This window comes from Bubalus kerabau, chromosome 2 (assembly GCF_029407905.1).
Source record: "Bubalus kerabau isolate K-KA32 ecotype Philippines breed swamp buffalo chromosome 2, PCC_UOA_SB_1v2, whole genome shotgun sequence".
Taxonomy (NCBI): Eukaryota; Metazoa; Chordata; class Mammalia; order Artiodactyla; family Bovidae; genus Bubalus; species Bubalus kerabau.
In genome coordinates, this window is record NC_073625.1 from 37,389,547 (window position 1) to 37,409,321 (window position 19,775).

Sequence of the window (19,775 nt, forward strand, 5' to 3'; positions counted from 1 at the left end):
ACATCTTCTGCATCAAGTCATATGGGCAATATGTCTTAAAGTAATGAAATTTATATAAAATTAAAACATTTCTTTAAAAATGTAAATGATTTTGTACAGAAAAAGTAATCCTTCATTCACTGAACTGTGAGCATATTATAGGTCCTTAATAAATATATCTAATTCTTCCAACTTTGAATTCTTAGTATTGATATTGCATTTTTACTTGGGCTTTAGAATCTCACCCAGACATCCATATGGGCCAGCACCTTCCAATCCTGTAACCAAGAGCTGCATGTAGTGAGTGAGCTGATGAAATGTGGCTAGGACAACTAAACAGATCATGAACTAAACAGCTCAGATCATGAACTCCTTATTACCAAATTCAGACTTAAATTGAAGAAAGAAGGGAAAACCACTAGACCATTCAGGTATGACCTAAATCAAATCCCTTACCATTATACAGTGGAAGTGACGAATAGATTCAAGGGATTAGATCTGATAGACAGAGTACCTGAAGAACTATGGATGGAGGTTCGTGACATTGTACAGGAGACAGGGATCAAGACCATCCCCAAGAAAAAGAAATACAAAAAGGCAGAATGGTTGTCTGAGGAGGAGAAAAAAAGAGAAGCTAAAGGAAAAGGAAAAAGTAAAGATATACCCAACTGAATGCAGAGTTCTGAAGGATAGCAAGGAGAGAGAGATAAGAAAGCTTTCCTCAATGATCAGTGCAAAGAAATAGAGGAAAACAATAGAATGAGAAAGACTAGAGATCTTTTCAAGAAAATTAGAGATACCAAGGGAACATTTCATGCAAAGATGGGCACAATAAAGGACAGAAATGGTATGGACCTAACAGAAGCAGAAGACATTAAGAAGACATGGCAAGAATACACAGAAGAACTATACAAAAAAGATCTTCATGACCCAGATAACCACAATGATGTGATCACTCATCTAGAGCCAGATATCCTAGAATGCGAACTCAAGTGGGCCTTAGGAAGCATCACTACGAACAAAGCTAGTGGAGGTGATGGAATTCCAGATGAGCTATTTCAAATCCTGAAAGATGATGCTGTGAAAGTGCTGCACTCAATATGCCAGCAAATTTGGAAAACTCAGCAGTAGCCCCAGGACTGGGAAAGGACAAGGTTTCATTCCAATCTCAAAGAAAGGCAATGCAAAGAATGTTTAAACTACTGCACAATTGCTCTCATCTCACACACTAGCAAACTAATGCTCAAAATTCTCCAAGCCAGGCTTCAACAATACATGAAACATGAACTTCCAGATGTTAAAGCTGGATTTAGAAAAGTCAGAAGAACCAGAGATCAAATTGCCAACATCCCTTGGATCATGGAAAAAGCAAGAGAGCTCCAGAAAAACATCTACTTCTGCTTTATTGACTATGCCAAAGCCTCTGACTGTGTGGATCACAACAAAATGGAAAATTCTTCAAGAGATGGGAATACCAGACCACCTGACCTGCCTCCTGAGAAATCTGTATGCAGGTCAAGAAGCAACAGTTAGAACTGAAAATGAAACAACAGACTGGTTCCAAATCGGGAAAGGAGTACATCAAGGCTGTATATAGTCACCCTGCTTATTTAACTTATGCGTCATATTTAACTTGTACGTCATGTGAAATGTCAGGATGGATAAAGCTCAAGCTGGAATCGACATTGCTGGGAGAAATATCAATAACCTCAGATATGTAGATGACACCAACCTTTGGAAGAAAGTGAAGAAGAACTAGAGCCTCTTGATGAAAGAAAAAGAGGAGAGTGAAAAAGTTGGCTTAAAGCTCAACATTCACAAAATGAAGATCATGGCATCCAGTCCCATCACTTCATGGCAAATAGATGGGGAAACAGTGGAAACAGTGACAGACTTTATTTTGGGGGGCTCCAAAATCACTGCAGATGGTGACTGCAGCCATGAAATTAAAAGATGTTTGCTCCTTGGAAGAAAAGCTATGACAAACCTAGATAGCATAGTAAAAAGCAGAGACGTTACTTTGCCAACAAAGGTTCGTCTAGTCAAGGCTATGGTTTTTCCAGTAGTTATGTATGGATATGAGAGTTGAACTATAAAGAAAACTGAGCACCGAGGAATTGATGCTTTTGAACTGTGGTGTTGGAGAAGACTCTTGAGAGTCCCTTGGACTGCAAGGAGACCCAACCAGTCCACCCTAAATGAAATCAGTCCTGAAAATTCATTGAAAGGACTGATGTTAAAGCTGAAACTCCAATACTTTGGCTAGCTGATATGAATAACTGACTCACTAGAAAAGACCCTGATGCTGAGAAAGATTGAAGGCGGAAGGAGAAGGGGACGACAGAGGATGAGATGGTTGGATGGCATCACCAACTCAACGGAAGTGAGTTTGAGAAAGCCTCAGGAGTTGGTGATGGACAGGGAAGACTGGCGAGCTGCATTCCATGGGGTCGCCAAGAGTCAGACATGACTGAGCAACTGAACTGAACTGATATATCGAAATGATAGTATTTTGGAATATATAGACTAAATAAAATATATTACTGAAAGCAATTTCACTTATTCTATTTATTTTAATGTGACTACCAGACCTTTTAAATTACATACATGCTTACATTGTTTTATCCTGGATAGCATTGACATGAAGTATACATGGCTGACCTTAGAGAAAATCTAATCTGTCTATCAAGTTGGCTATTTGCATTAAGGATAGGCTGGCTCTCAGTACACGAATCATTTTCATTAATTATTTCTCTTTGGCTTAAATAGAAACACTGAATATGATTAAATTTTAGTGTGAACTAAGAACATCTCTGTGGCATATATTTTTATTCTATGTTATTTTCAGTGCCACTGGCATGTTTTTAAGCTATATTAAGTAGTCCGAAACTGTTTTGGTTTTGTGGTTCTTAGATGTATTTCTTGCTTTTTATAAAATTTTTTTCTCATTTTTCCCCTTGTTCTCAGGCTATGAATTTTTCTCCCTTCCCCAGCCGCACTATAGACATGTCTCTCTAGCAGACCCTTCTTCCCTAGTCTCCTTAAACGCCTTTGGAGTTCATTTTCTGTGGACTAGGAGGTCAACTGAAGGGTCCCTTAGCATCAGTTATAAAGTATCATCAGTTCGGCACCTGCAAAACATGTGCTGTTATCCAAACCATGTGTTCAAAAGATTCTCACAGAAAAGCAGGAAGATGCAATAAAATGGCTTTCTAATGAATATTTTGTCTGCTTACAGAATTCTTTTTTCTGTTTAAGTTCCATTTTTGGCATTGTTCTAAATATCTCATTTGGCTAAATAAGTGAATAGAGGTGTTATTATTTCCACATTTTCATTTCAAGTGTTATTTGGCTCAAAGGTGACTGCACATTAATTAATTCCATAGCTGCCACTCTCTACTAAAAATGGTAAAGAAATCATAGCAACAAAACTCCTGAAATATGGTATATTAAATAAAGAATGAAAATATTCTTTCTGCCAAATCATTTACTTCTCAATGAAAATCCATTAGAGAACGTTCAGAAAAAGAGCTCTGAGGGCTCATCATTATAAATGACTTCAAGACAGTACCAAGGTGGGTGAATTTCTTTTTCATGTATTTCTATTTTGTAAGACTGTTGTTCATATTACAAAACAAGGTAGCTTTAGATTATGGCATGCACTCCAAGGTCCACTTAAAGGGTTAACCTGTGGTTCTCACACTGGTTATTAGTAGTCAAGATTAATACACTATTTTATCAATGACATTTGTTCTTTAAATATTTTAAGTTCTTTGTATTCTATGTATGTGTTTATTTCCATGTCAGAATATCCATCAATCCCAATGGTTAAGAAACAAAATTTCCACAGCTAAATTTATTCATGAAGTTTTGAGTTTTAAAAGCCTTAGATTATAAAGAAATGAAATAAAATAAAAATTATACAGAACTTGCAAAGAGTATAGTCAAATTTAGTGCTTAAAAAAAAAAAAAACCTGGATTGTTAAAAGTGACTAATTTTATAAAAGACTGAAAACACAGAGGTCTTCAAAGACAGCATCTCAAGCCTGTCTACTGAATGTGAAGTCACTCAGTCATGTCCGACTCTTTGTGACCCCATGGACTGTAGCCTACCAGGCTTCTCTGTCCATAGGATTCTCCAGGCAAGAGTACTGGAGTGGGTTGCCATTTCCTTCTCCAGGGGATCTTCCCAACCCAGGGATCGAACCCAGGTCTCTCACACTGCGGGCAGACACTTTAACCTCTGAGCCACCAGGGAAGTCTACTGAAGCAGCTAGCTCATTGTTATGAAAGCTAGTAAGCAGCAGGCTCAGGGGACAGTCCACGCTGTACTGCTGTGAAATATACAAGTTCCAGTGCTCTAGTCACTGGGTTCAGAGATTTCTAAAACTGGGATTTTTTTCTTTTAATGATGTGAGTCAGACATAACTGTCTTCCAAAAGAGCAAAACAGCATAAAGTTAGAATGCGTTTTCCAAAAAGAATACCTATTTGAAGTTGTGCTTATCATGTGCAATTTTTGATGAAATTCTGAAAACACTGGCAATAAATATCTACATAGCAGAAGACTCCCCTGAGTGCAAAGCACATAACAAATATCCATGTTAAAGCAGGATGGACCAATCATGCAGAGACATAGGCATTATGTTTCTGTCCTATCCACTTTTTGATCTCTGGGTCAGGACTTAAACTCTCCATTCAAGCTCAAGCTGTCCCCCTACCCTTCAATGTGGGCATTGTTAAGATGAATCAAGCAACGTTTTTTAGACCCTGGAGCATTTTGTAGAGTATATTATTTTTCAAAACAATTTCTCACATTCTACCATATTTACTGGGGATGCTCTCCTAAAATCAACTAAAGAAAAACTTAAGCCCTTTTTAAAAATGAAAAACAAAGTGGTTACACACAAAATACCAGGGCTTATGTTGTGCTCACCTTCATGTGGAATCTAATCTTTTATTCCCCACGCTTCTTTCAAAATATATCTGCTGTTGAAATTCAGTAAGGATCGGATTCTTAGCCTTTTTTTAACCCTTATCCTCAATGTCTACTGAATATAAAACTGACTTTCTAAAGCTTCCAGGGGCCTATACCTGGAAGAAATGTAGAATTTAAAATGGCTTATGTTTTAGAGTTTAGGGTTTTCTTTAAGAGTATGAAGAAACTATGTAGGCCTTCTGTGCTGAAAAAATGCCATTAAACACAAAATATTGCATACAATTTCAATGAATTCATCGATTTATTGAAAAGGATCTCCCAGTGGTGGTAGATTTTAAGTAAAAAATCATGAGTTGTACTATTCTCATGAGTATACTTCACTAGTACTGCACAACTTTCACCTACTGTGTAAAGTGTATCAGTTGGGAATGGACCATCAGTGTCTGCATGGATATCTATTTTATGCACAATATTTTTCCCCAATATTGAAGATTTAGAATTTTCCCCTCAAATTTACCTGTTTTATAAATATTAAGCCAAGTATTTAGATTTAATTATATCATTAATAGTTATTGGAAAAGAAATTTTAAAAATCATGTTAATAAATAAACAGAAGGCAATTAATTACTATATAAATTCAAGGATAATTCATTCTGATTACTAATTAGGAATTTGAAGAAAGACATCAACAGGGATAATACCCAGAAATTCACCATACCCATGATGAGAAAGAAAATAAGTAATATCAATAAGTAAGTCAAGGGAGATAAGGAAATAATATCTGTGTACCTTACCCCTCATCTTTCCAAATTCTGGACAGTGGAGTACCCCAGGATTAATTTCTTACCTCTTCTCGTATCCATCCATATTTAGGCTCTAGGTGATTGTATCCAGTTTCAGTTTCAAATGCTACCTGTACATTTGGCACCTCATAAGTTGTTATCTGAAGTCCTTGTATCTCTTCTGAATTCTAGAATCATATAAGTATCTACTAGACTTCTCCACTTAAAAGTCTAAAAGACATCTCCTGTCTGAAATCCAAACCTTATTTTCTCTCTCAAACCCTGTTGCTCCCAAGGTTTTCTCCATCTCAGTAAATAGGCATTTCCAGTTGCTCAGACCAAGAGCCTTGCTGTTCCACTACACTTCTCCTAGAAAATATATACTCACTCAGACAAGTTGTATCCCTACCACATTAGCCATGTAGTCAAAACCACCATTATCCCTCATTTGGATTATGGCCTGATGCTTTACCCTTTCCCTTTATTCTTCATACAGCACTCCACTCTCCACTCTCCATTTTGTAAAGTCAAAATGCATTACAATGACTTATAAGAACCCACATGACATGTCCCCCAAATCCTTCTCTAAGTCTGTCTTCTGCTAGAGGTACTATACCCTCTGCCCACTCTGCTCCAACCACAACCACCTCCTTCAGTCCCCTCACCCAGCTGCTTCCACCTCCAGGCCTCTGCTCTGGATGCTCTTCTGCCTGGATGGTTCTTTCCCCAAGTATTTGCATAACTAACTCCTCCTATTCTTTCAGGATAAAATATAACCTCATGAATTAATCCTTTCTTCATTTTCCTGGATAAAATAATAGGTTTTTATTCCACTTCACCCTTTCACACTTAATTTTCTCTGTCTTACTTTATTTTTAATCACTATCTGAAATACTACATATCTATTTGTATGTCTGTTCACTATCTGAGCCCTGCAAAAGATAACTGGAAAGAGAGCAGAGATTTGGGACTTGTTTTGTTCTGTATGCTGCTTTCTATGCAGTGTTTAGGACACTGCCTAAGGCCTGGTAAATTCTTGATAAATAGTTAGTTAGTGATGGAGACTTTGTCTTTAGTTTGAAGAATATAATTCAGGGAGGTGAAAGCACAAGAAATGGCTGAGGAAGTGCTCGTGGTGATGGATAACAGCTGCTTGGACTGGTGTGGCAGAAAGGATATCGGAATTTCCAATAATTAAGATGCACATTTGAAATAGAATCAATTGCATTTTCTCATAGATTAGATTTAGAAGTAAAAGGAAGAAAGCAAATCTCATCTGATTTCTAGATTAATGACTAGAGTTAAGTGTGTAAACATCCACTGGATCATCAAAAAAGCAAGAGAGTTCCAGAAAAACATCTATTTCTGCTTTATTGACTATGCCAAAGCCTTTGACTGTGTGGATCACAACAAACTGTGGAAAATTCTGAAAGAGATGGGAATACCAGACCACCTGACCTGCCTCTTGAGAAATCTGTATGCAGGTCAGGATGCAACAGTTAGAACTAGACATGGAACAACAGACTGGTTCCAAATAGGAAAAGGGGTAGGTCAAGGCTGTATATTGCCACCCTGCTTATTTAACTTATATGCAGAGTACATCATGAGAAATGCTGGGCTGGATGAAGCACAAGCTGGAATCAAGATTGCTGGGAGAAATATCAATAACCTCAGATATGTAGATGACACCACCCTTATGGCAGAAAGTGAAGAACAGCTAAAGAGCCTCTTGATGAAAGTGAAAGTGGAGAGTGAAAAAGTTGGCTTAAAGCTCAACATTCAGAAAACTAAGATCATGGCATCTGGTCCTATCACTTCATGGAAAATAGATGGTGAAACTGTGGAAACAGTGGAAACAGTGGCTGACTTTATTTTTCTGGGCTCCAAAACCACTGCAGATGGTGAGTGCAGCCATGAACTTAAAAGATGCTTACTCCTTGGAAGGAAAGTTATGACCAACCTAGATGGCATATTCAAAAGCAGAGACATTACTTTGCCAACAAAGGTCTGTCTAGTCAAGGCTATGGTTTTTCCAGTGGTCATGGATGGATGTGAGAGTTGGACTATAAAGAAAGCTGAGCGCCGAAGGATTGATGCTTTTGAACTGTGGTGTTGGAGAAGACTCTTCAGAGTCCCTTAGATCTCCAGGAGATCCAACCAGTCCACCCTAAAGGAGATCAGTCCTGGGTGTTCCTTGGAAGGACTGATGTTGAAGCTGAAACTCCAATACTTTGGCAACCTGATGCGAAGAACTGACTCATTTGAAAAGACCCTGATGCTGGGAAAGATTGAGGGCAGGAGGAGAAGGGGACAACAGAGGGTGAGATAACTGGATGGCATCACCAACTCAATGGACATGAGTTTGGGTAAACTCCAGGAGTTGGTGATGGACAGGGAGGCCTGGCATGCTGTGGTTCACGGGGTTGCAAAGAGTCGGACACGACTGAGCAACTGAACTGAACTGAAGTGTGTAAATGATGATGCCATAAATACAGCTGAGTAATTAACAGAGGAAGAAGCATCTGTCAGGAGTTGGTGGGGTCACAACTCCTGTTTTGGATGTTTTAGATGTTGGTCATACATTGAAATGGAAGTGTCAAGTACGCAGTCTGATATCTAAGCCTGGACTTGAAGTAGTACTGAGGGCTGGAGATTTCACTGGGTATAAATCCACACACACTGATTTTAAAGCCATGGATGAGATTTTCTAAGAAATAAGTTTATCTAGAGAAAGAGGACCAAGAATGCACCATGGGGCCATCCAATATTTATCACTAGGGCAGTAGAAAAGAAGGCAACCAAATGGATGAAGAGTGAGTGAGGGAGGAGGTGATTTTACAAAAGCTAAGGGAACACTGTCTCAAGAAGATGAAACCGTCAAAAAAAAAAAACAAAAACAGAATTAATGTCTCTAACTTCATAAAGTTGAAGGCAGATGCAGGCTGATTAGCAGATTTGGTGTTGGGGATACTAGAAAATAATTGTCTGATAGCCTCTGTTTTCCCAGGAAAATATGAACTGTGATCAACAGCAAGGACTTGCGGGGGTGAATAGAAGCTACTGGGGGAAATAAAACATTCTTATTACAGGAAATGAAAAAGAAAATGTACTAGCAAAACAGAAAATGTCATATCTCTTCTAGTTCTAGAATTCAATTTACTCATTTTCCAAGGAATTCCATAAATACTAAATCATAAAAAAGATGAACAAAGGGCACAGAGGATTTTTAGGGCAGTGAAAACACTCTGTATGATATTATAATGATGGATATATGCAATTATACATTTATTCAAACCATAGACCATACAACTCCAAGAGTGAACCCTAAGGCAAGCTATGGACTTTGAGTGATTGTGGTGTGTCAATGTAGGTTCATCCTTGTTAAAAAAAAAAAAAGTACCGTCTGGAAAGTGATGCTGATAATGGAGGAGGTTGTGCTTGTATGGGAGCAGGGAGCACATGGAAAATCTCTGTTACTTCCTCTCAATTCTGTTATAAACCTCAGACAACTGTTGAAAAATAAAAACTCTAAAAAGAGATTAATAAAAGGAGGAAACGCTTTGAGGAGACTAGGGAAATCTTTATGACAGAGTGAGGATCCAAGGGGTTCTTTGTGGTTTAGTTAGGACTTGAGAGAGAGGAAATGAGAAAAGAATATGCATGGAATAGAGACACAGGTGTCCGCAAAGAGGCGAAGGTAGAAACGTACAAGGTGTCAATGTTTGAGTCGCCTGCTAAAACATTCCACAAGCTACAAAACCACTTTATAGAGATATACAAATTGCCAAACTTTCTCACTTGTATCATTCCACCACTTGCTCTTTCTAACAAGAAGTCTTACTAACTCAAAGGATTATATTGCAAAGCAGATTCACTTCCCCTCCATAAATCAGCTTCTGTCCCCTACATTGCCCTAAAATCTAGAAATGAGACCACAATCACTTCGTCCCGCAGCGTCATAACACGTGTGACCTCAGGTGGGTCCTTCATCTACCACAGGCGGCCTCGCGCTCAGTGGCTCATCTGCTCCTTCTTTCTCCCTCTCACTGTCATCATCCATCATCTAAAGCTCACACGATGGCAAGCATCTTCCACCTAATCTAGATTTCTCACGTGTCTCACAGTCCAAATGGATCTTATTAGTACTCGTGAATCACAACTCTCTTCATATTCTCCCCTCAAATCTAAAACCTCTGATTTCTCCTTAGTATCTCTTAATTAAAATCTGAACTCTTCCACCTTGTATTTAAGGCAGTATGGAATCTAAACCGAATTTTTCTTTAAAACTCAATTCATCAATACAAGCTCAGTATTCCCTAGTACAAGCTGTAGATTGTGTCTCTGCAAAGTTGCCATGTCTATTACCCACTCACTCGCTTATGCTGTTCCTTTTAGTTTGAGTGTGCCTCCATCAAAAAAAAAAAAAAAAAGACACACACACACACATGCACACATAGGTACTGTTCTTGCCACTTGAAATCCTACTCATCAATTTAAATACTGCCACTTTCTTCACAAACTCCCCTCATAGGTACATCACAAAATATTCTCTTGCTTCTCTGAAGTCAAACAATATTCCTTTATTATTCCAATGTTATTCTAAACTTACAGTGAGAAAATCCACACTTATATGCATTCCCTGTCCATTAATAATTACATGACCTTGGACAACTCATTTGACCTCTCTGTGCCTCAGTTTTCACATCTGTAAAATGTAAGAGCTTTAAAATTAGTAAAATATCGCACAAGCTAAGTCTCCATTCATGTAACTGGTACTTGGTGAATCATTGCTAATTTATAAAATAAAGTATTTCTCTATAAGAGGCAGAAGACAGACTTTATTTATTTAGGAATCTGGAAAGCAATTTTAACATATATAATCCAGCATTTTAAAGTTTATAATGGATAAAAGCAGCAAAAAGGCATATCATTATTACCTTAATAAATAGTAAGTATCTATTATGTGCTACACTGGAGAAGGAAATGGCAACCCACTCCAGTGTTCTTGCCTGGAGAATCCCAGGGACGGGGGAGCCTGGTGGGCTGCCGTCTATGGGGTCGCACAGAGTCGGACATGACTGAAGTGACTTAGCAGCAGCATTATGTGCTAAGCTACTTGAAAACAGTTATAAGAAATAGAAGCACTACAAGCACATTGTACAACATCTAAAGAAATTCTGTAAAAGCTAGAACATTGCTACATTGCTTAAAATGTCTTTTGTTATAGCAAAAGTAAACATTACACATATCTTTGATATAAATATTACACCCAGCATCTTGACTAAAAAATGAAAAGGCCCATCAATAAATTATTTTGTTTTCATGACATGAACAAATCCATCAGAGGAATTCTTTAATGGATTGACCAGTTGGTTGGCAACGTGAAAACACAGGCTTGCCTAGATCATAAAATAATTTGCCAAATCAATCAACTTAGTAGAAACAAAATCAAACAACGCTAGCAAAAATTTCCAAATGGATGGGTGGAACTCCCACTTTTCAATCTGTTGTTTTGGAACTACAGGCGCATACTGTAAAACTTTTAACATTCTGAAGGATTTCTTACTTCCACTTAATTAGGGAATACTTTAGAGAAGGCAGATTTTACTTTTATGATGGAATTTTCTTTGATGCACTAAACTTAGAGGAAAAGAAAAGTGTGCAGCAGATATGAGGATGACTGGAAAACTGGAAAGACAGAAAGGAATTGAAGGAAATAATTTTTTGTTGTAAAGTATACCTAATTGATATTCAGTGGGAGCAGAAGCAGCAGCTAAGCATATAAGCATAAACCAAAGATGGAAAGAAAGTTCGAGATGAGATTGTTAGGTTTATTGGGTAGGCTGAATAGGGATCAAGGAAGAGTCCTGAGGGGAGAGAGGTGGTCAGATTTTTCAATAATGATTTAATCTACTGGACAAGCCTAAGTCACGCTCAGAAGTTAATTTTCTACCCCTTTTCTTAGCTTAGTATCTAAAAAGTGCCACTTCTCAAGTTATAAGCTTTGCCAATTCCTTTTTACACTGTTGCTAAAAACTTTACAAACAACAAAAAGAAGCTTGGTTAAAATGGATTTATTATAGTTAAAGATCCAATTATTTAGATGAAAAGAAAATCAAAGTAGAGACTAGTGAAGAGAGTGTAAGACAAACATAACCTGAACTGTCAGTAATTCTAGAAAAACTCATGAGGAGAGACCAAACAAAAGAGATTAAAAGAAACTAGATCTCCCTGTGAAAAGGTCTTTCTCTTTTAACTAATAAAAACAGTCTTTCAAACAACCTTATTTAAAACTTGAGCTTCCAGGGCTGAGCAGTTTGCCTTTACATCACCTTACAGTCATTAACTTTATAAGATCTGGGGAAAGGCATGCCAAGGAAACAGTTTACACACCACTAAACAGAAGGTGGATGAGCTAACACAATCTCAGTCACTGAAAACAGATCTTGGGCTAAAGTTGATTGTTGTTTTCTTCTGTTTTTCTGTGACAAACTTTTTTTTTTTCCTGAAAAAAAATTCATAAAAAGTATGAATTTTATAGTTTTCCAAAATCTACACACTTGGCATGTTCATAAAGGACACTGGATTTATTTCCCTGTTAAAACTAACAGTAAATAGTGATTTCAAAATCTCAAGGAATTAGGATCGTTCTCTAAAGTGCTGAATGAATCTACCGAGGGAGACTTCAATTTCAAGCCAATTTCAATTTACTTTTTGCCTTGGGCAGGTCTCTGCTAATTTTTCTATACTTATAAGCACTGTTGACTTCATATAAGACACCAGTTTTTTGACAATGTTTGAAGATTTATGAAAAGTGATCTGGCATCATTATACAGAATACCCTTTCAAAATACACTTGTGGAAATAAGCTATGATTCCTAATCAGGAGGTTCACTTAGTTTAAGATGAACTGAAACCCAGGATTCCACATCTGTTTACGGTAATTCACTGACACATGCCTTAGAACTCAGTTACTGAGACACCATTCCTGATCCCAGGGGAACGCTGAACCTATTCCTGCAGCCACCATAAACAGAATTCTTGGTACATGAGGGAAAATAAACTACTACTTCTTTAAGCCACAGTAATTTAACTTTTTCTTACCTGAAGAAGAAATCATCTAACTGGTATTTCTTACCGGGGGAATGAACTAAGTTATATAAACAAACAAACAAAACAAATAGAAGAAAAATAAGCCACTTGCTCAAACAGTTGTCACAATAGATTTATGGACTCTAAGGTCACTTGGGTGTTCGATACAGCCCAGCAATCCTGACCCTCCTCTTCTCAGCATGTTTTCAGGTCTCCAGAAGGGCTATTTCCATCCTCCATTCTGTTAACCCTGTCACTTAGTAATTTCCCTTCCTAATGTGTAGAGAAAACAGATCTCAGTCTCTCACCCACCACAGCCCATCTTCTGTTCCTACCACTCTGTCCATCCCAATCTCACCAACCATGTTTGTGGACTCTTCTTGTTTGACCTTCATAAAGTTCCTCAAGTCCTCCTTTTTCACATTTTCTTCAACCTCTCCTCCCTTTAATCTCAGAGTCCTTTTCCAGAACACTCCTCAAAGTCTCCACATCCTGTGTTTACCCCTGTAATGTCAGTATTTTCCAGGAGTCTGTCATTTGCCCTCTATGAACTCACTCTTCCACCCAGATTTTTCTTCTCATGTGTATCTGATTGCTTACTAGAAATTCCCACTTTGATGTCTCAAAGACACCATGTTCAAATTTGAAATCATGTCCTTTTGCCCCACAAACCTCCTACTCATCACAGAAGTCTCAGTGGAAGACGTCATCAGTAGTAACTCAGGCCAGAGATCTGGCATTATCTTCTGTCCCTTAACCTCCTTCAAACTCCATCATCATCTCATCTTATCTGTTCTTCCACCAGATAGGTTCCAGACACTTTTCTCCGAACTCCTTGACACTTTTCTCCAATACACCATCATCTGTCTCCTAGAATATGACCACAGACTCTTAACTGGGCATCATCCCTGCTCAGCTCACCTCTACCCCACCTCCCACCATCAGCTCTCCTCTGGCAACCAGCCACATGTTCTCTGTATCAGTAAGTCTGCTTTCATTTTGCTTTGTTTGCCCCCTTGCTTGTTTTTAGATCTCACATATATGTGAGATCACACCACATTTGTTTTTCCTTAACTTGTTTCACTTAGCACAACACCCTCCAAGTCCATCCATGTTATAAATTTTGATAGTTTTTACTTGCTATATAGTAAGATTTATTATCCCATTTAGATACCATGCATGATGTAAGAGATCCAACATTAAGATTTAAGCACTGAAACAGTGTGAAAGAGAGGGAAGTATTTGCATAAACTTAAAAAGTAATAAATCTGGAGTCTACCACTGCCCCCAGCCTCCCTCCTCACCTACTCCTCAGGTTTAAATCATTCAAAGAGATTCTATACATCTATGTATCAGAAAGCTTGATTCTTTATCTCTTATGTTTTCACATTTTGAGCTTAGCAAGAAAGGAGGTTAGGAAATAGGAGACAAAATACAATTTCTCAAAAATACCAACCACAGTCACTTTCAAAATGAGAAATTTCTAAATGACCTGGAGTAAAATGATATAATGTCATTTAAGGCAGAAAATGTGAAGCCTTGGAAGCTATGCTTTAATGCATTCAGCTGCATTCTATTATCTCATGCTTGCGAGTCAGCCCCATGAACTCCTCCATTATATTCTTCATTAAATCTATCATTAAAGCCTTGAAAAGAAGCATCCTTGCTATGCTTTTAAATGAATACATTAAATATGTTCAATGACCCACGGAAAGTGTTCAGGAATGTCTGGAGTAGAATGGAATTAATCTTTCACTTAAATAGCACTAGCAACTCTTCAAAGTATCTGTATGTTTCAGTAGAGGCTGATTCATTGGTTGTAGGTTTATATACTAAATAAACCAATAAGTAGGTCTTGACTGATGTATGCTCAGCACTATTTGGCACAGGAAACTATACAAGAAAAGTAATCAATATAGTGCCTAGTTTTGGAGAAAGAATGAGACTCACGTGACACTACTAGAGAATGACCCAGGCCACATATATTTAAGTCTAAAATGATCCAAGATTACAAATATTTATAGTGCTTCTCTGAAAACCTCAGAGAAGGGAGAGGTCATTCCAAGTATATGCACAGAATCAGAAAACTTTAGGGCTTAGAGATAATCTATTAATAATTTGACTTGCTTATTTTACAGATAAAATGAGGCCAACAGAAATAAAAGAATAGAAGAAAAGAAAGGAAATAACTGTTTTACAAAAAAATATTACATATTCTTTGTATGTGTTATTTCAGTTACTCCTGGCACCAAGTCTACAAATATGGTGCTACTATACCCATTTTCATAGGAAGTCTATGATGTTGAGAGACAGGTTGTTTTTGTGTAAGTTTTCAAAACTCAATTCATATTTGGTTTCCTTAATTCTAAATCTTATTTTTCATAGCATGAAAAATAAGCAGATTTTATGTGCAAGGTGCATTCATATATTTTACCTGAATTAATTTTAAAATAATATAATACCTCCAATAATATAAAATTCCCTCCTGCCCCGTTCTGTGATGACTTTTGGGTGAAATTTTATGCAAGTCAGAAAGATCTAAAATAAATATTAAGTAGTTCTGAAATAGCAAATATTTTTTATCACCCATTTTATAGTTGTTTTGCATATATTTACTCATTTAATTAGCCATCATAACAATGCTGGAAAGCCTGTCACTTGAGCCCGTGTAGGTAGTCACTGTGTACTGCTACCATTCACTGAGAAGGAAGGAAATAAGAGATTTAGCAAGAGAGTCAAGGGATTTGGCTGCTGCACCAACAATAATAAAGGGTGCCCTGGTGAGCAAAAGGACTGAGATTCTGGAGGAAAGAAACAGCCGAAGAAGAGCAGGCATGAGCAGCTTTACAAGGATCAGGCATCCGTAAGAGCAGAGTAGAGCTCTTGGCAATTTTCTCATTGAAATATTTCCCTTTCTCTTTACAAGAACAGTGACTAGTATATACTTACTTGTGTTCTAATTATGTTGAAGATGAAGATTGGGTTAATGATGATACATTTCTCTGTAGCATTACCACAACAAAGCTTTCTGCCCTGTTTGAAAAAAAGTCTTTTAAAATATTTACAGCAGAAAATTTAAGATTATTGCCTTCACTTGGATTGCTTATTTTTTCTTACTCTCTTCTTGAATTTCCTATTTCACACAATCACTTGGGAAAAAATTACCAATAAAACTTGGATACAGCAATGGAGCAAAGGAATAATTAAACTGGATCTTGTGGTTAAAAACTGAATTTCTATCCATATTTCCCTTCACTATATACCAGTTAATTGCCAGTGTATTTTGCTATTTATTTGACTATTTGAATAATTAATTTAATAATAGTGTTTAATTATTAAAACAATTTAATAATTAAAGTTCTTAATGATTAATTTGTATATAAAATTAGCAGCTTTCATAATCCTTACTTATTATGGATGTTACTTCAATAACGTTATACATATATCACTTAAAATTCCAATATATAAGCTGCTCTTAAGCTACATTTAGAATGAGTACCTAAATTTGAAAGTGTGTAGTCAGATATTGGGAGAAGGCGATGGCATCCCACTCCAGTACTCTTGCCTGGCAAATCCCATGGACAGAGGAGCCTGGTGGGCTGCAGTCCATGGGGTCACTAGGAGTCGGACATGACTGAGCGACTTCCCTTTCATTTTTCACTTTCATGCATTGGAGAAGGAAATGGCAACCCACTCCAGTGTTCTTGCTGGAGAATCCCAGAGACAGGGGAGCCTGGTGGGCTGCCGTCTATGGGGTCACCCAGAGTCAGACACGACTGAAGTGACTTAGCAGCAGCAGCAGCAGCAGTTAGATATTAATGATAAATCTGCATGACATGCCTTGTTCTTGTTCCTTAGATTTAATCTAATGGCACATGTAATAGCTCACAATCATTGATCACGTGGAGTAAGTTCAGCTAAATAAGGGGGAAAAGGACACTTAAAAAGGCATTTGGCTTATCAGTTCCAAATGTCAAGCGAAAGTCAAAGGCAAATAGTTTTCACCTCTTAACTAGACTAAGCCACATTTTGGTACAGACCAAGCTATTACATTTCTTTTTACTCTGAAGAGTCTAAGAATCTGTTCAGGAGAAAGAAAAATAGAAAATCCAGGGGTTGAACCAAAAAAAGCATTATTTTTATGAACAATGTTTTAAAGTTAAAATTGAAATGCAATAAATGGCATCTGTTAGGTGCATGATATGACACATTAGTATAAATATATGACCAAGAGGAAAATAAGCCATGTGTCACTTAGCAAATCTTCCTGCGCCTCGTGAATTCATACCTCCTGCCCATCTCCACTCCACCACTACCCCTCCCTGGCCCCAGAAAACCTCTAATCTGTTGTTTCTCACTATACGTTACCTTGCATTTCCTAGGATTTAATATTAATTAAATTTTAAAATGTGTACGTTTTGTGGACAAGGTTCTTTCACTCAGGATAATTATTTTGAGATTAATTTGTTAGAGGGGTTTATCAACAGTTCATTCTTTTTGTTGCTAAGAAGTAATCTGTTGTATGGAGTGATAACTGTGGATTTAAGCATTCACAAGATGATGGACATTTGGGTTGTAGCCAGTTTGGGGTTATTATATAAAGTTGCTAGAAACATTCATGTGCAATTCTTAGTAAGAAGATATGCTTTACTTTGTCTCCAGTAAATACTTAGGGATGAAATTGTTGGATCACATAATAGCTATTCAGTTCAGTTCAGTTGTGTCCAACTCTTTGAAACCCCATAGACTGCAGTTCACCAGGATTCCCTATGCATCACCATTGAGTCGGTGATGCCATCCAACCATCTCATCCTCTGTCATCCCCTTCTCCTCCCACCTTGAATCATTCCCAGCATCAGGGTCTTTTCAAATGAGTTAGTTCTTCCCATCAGGTGGCCAAAGTATTGGAGTTTCAGCTTCAGCATCAGTCCTTCCCAGGGATATTCAGGACCGATTTCCTTTAGGATGCACTGATTGGATCTCCTTGAAGTCCAAGGGACTCTCAAGAGTCTTCTCCAACACCACATTTCAAAAGCATCAATTCTTCATTTCTCAGTTTTCTTTATACTGCTCAATCTGATTAGAGTTTTATCAATTTTCTTGATCTTGTAAAAAAACTTTTAGTTCCAATAATTTTCTCTTTTCTGAAGGGACAGAGAAGAATGTGATTTATGTAACTCCTTTTACATCAGTCCAACTCTCACATCCATACATGACTACTGGAAAAACAATAGCTTTGACTAGATGGATCTTTGTTGGCAAAGTAATGTCTCTGCTTTTTAATATGCTGTCTATGTTGGTAATAGGTTTTCTTCCAAAAAGCATGCATGGCTGCAGTCACCATCTGTAGTGATTTTGGAGCCCCCCAAAATAAAGTCTGTCACTGTTTCCATTGTTTCCCCATCTTTTTGCTCTGAAGTGATGGGACCCGATGCCATGATATTAGTTTTCTGAATGTTGAGTTTTAAGCCATCTTTTAATGTTGAGTTTTAAGCCAACTTTTAAGTATCACTGTAAAGTGTTTCACAAACATGTTGTACCATTTCACATCCTCACCAAGGGCACGTAAGAGTATCAACTCCTGTTTGAAAAACACTATTTCTTGAAGCTGTAGAACTGAAGACAATCCTCCAGCTATTTTTCAGCCAGAAAATTCTCAGCTCAAGGAGAATACCAGTAGGTCTCTGTCACATGGCTCCCTCCACTGACTCACCGCTACATGTCAACTTACCTTCCCATGGCCAGCAGTGTAATCCTTCTCACGTTTTGAACCTCAGACTAAGGTTGGACTAAGGTTGGACTATTGTTTTTAAGTCTCACCTGATTAGGTCACACCTATCCAGGGTAATTTCCTTATGATTACCTCAAAGTCACCTGATTTGAGATCTTAACTACATCTGTAAAATGTCTTCACCTATGTCATATAATGCAAACTAGTAAAAGGAGTTACATAAATCACATTCTTCTCTGTCCCTTCAGAAAAGAGAAAATCATTGGAACTAAAAGTTTTTTGACAAGATCAATAAAATTGATAAAACTCTAATCAGATTGATCAGTAAAAAAGATAGGAAAGAGACAAAATTACAAATGTCAAGAATGAGAGAGATAATATCATTGCATAGCCTACTTATAATACAGCATTAGAATGGTAGAGAAATATTATGAATAACAGGTCTAGCTTTTTAATCCAATCTGACAAATTCTGACTTTGTAGTATTAGACCAATTGTAGTCAGTGTGACTATTAATATGATTAAATTTAAATCTATCATCTTGCTATCTTTTTTCTATTTGTCCTTTATTCCTTCTTCCTGTCTTTCTTGCCTTCTTTCAGGTTAAATATTTGTTTTATGATACCATTTTACCTCTCATGTTTGGTTACTTTAGGGATCGTTTTAGGATTTATAGTGTACAACTGTAACGTATCATAGTCTACTTTATCAGATATTATACCACTTCACATTTAGCTTAAAGATCTTAGTATTTTCTCGTTTAACTTTTGTGCTATTGTAGGCATATGTTTTAATTCTTTGTGTGTATCAGTATTTTTATCTATTCATTTGTTGACAGATACTTAGAATGTTTCCATATCTTGGCTATTATGAATAATGCTGCAACAAACATGGAAATGATGATATTTCTTTGAGATGTTGATTTCTTTTTGACACATACCCAAGAGTGAGACTGCAAGATCATATGGTAGCTCTGTTCTTATGAAGGACTTTCAAACTATTTTCCATACTTGGGGCTAAGCCAAATTCTTGGGTATATGAGTTTATAGTTTTATCAAATTTGGAAGATTTTCAACCAGTAATTCTTCAAATAGTTTTTTGCCCCACACTCTTCTTTAGGAACTCTAATCATGTTTATATGAAATTGTCCTACAGCTACTGATGCTGCTTTTTTTTTCTTTTTTAGCTCTCTTTCTCTATGTATTTGTTTTGGGTAGTTTCTATAGCTATGCCTTCAAGTTTACTAATCTTTC

General features: G+C 37.2%; 1 long non-coding RNA gene across 3 annotated transcripts in view; it reads right to left on the reverse strand.

Annotated features, from left to right (window-relative positions):
* Nucleotides 1–11,757: 11,757 nt before the first annotated feature.
* The window catches only part of LOC129643219 (uncharacterized), a 95,895-nt gene continuing 87,877 nt past the window's right edge, over nt 11,758–19,775 (reverse strand). For all 3 annotated transcript variants that reach the window (XR_008710165.1, XR_008710164.1, XR_008710166.1), the window contains 2 exons: nt 15,741–15,824; nt 11,758–12,204 (listed from right to left, as the gene is read on the reverse strand). This is a non-coding gene — a long non-coding RNA (uncharacterized LOC129643219). The remainder of the gene's footprint in view (nt 12,205–15,740; nt 15,825–19,775) is intronic.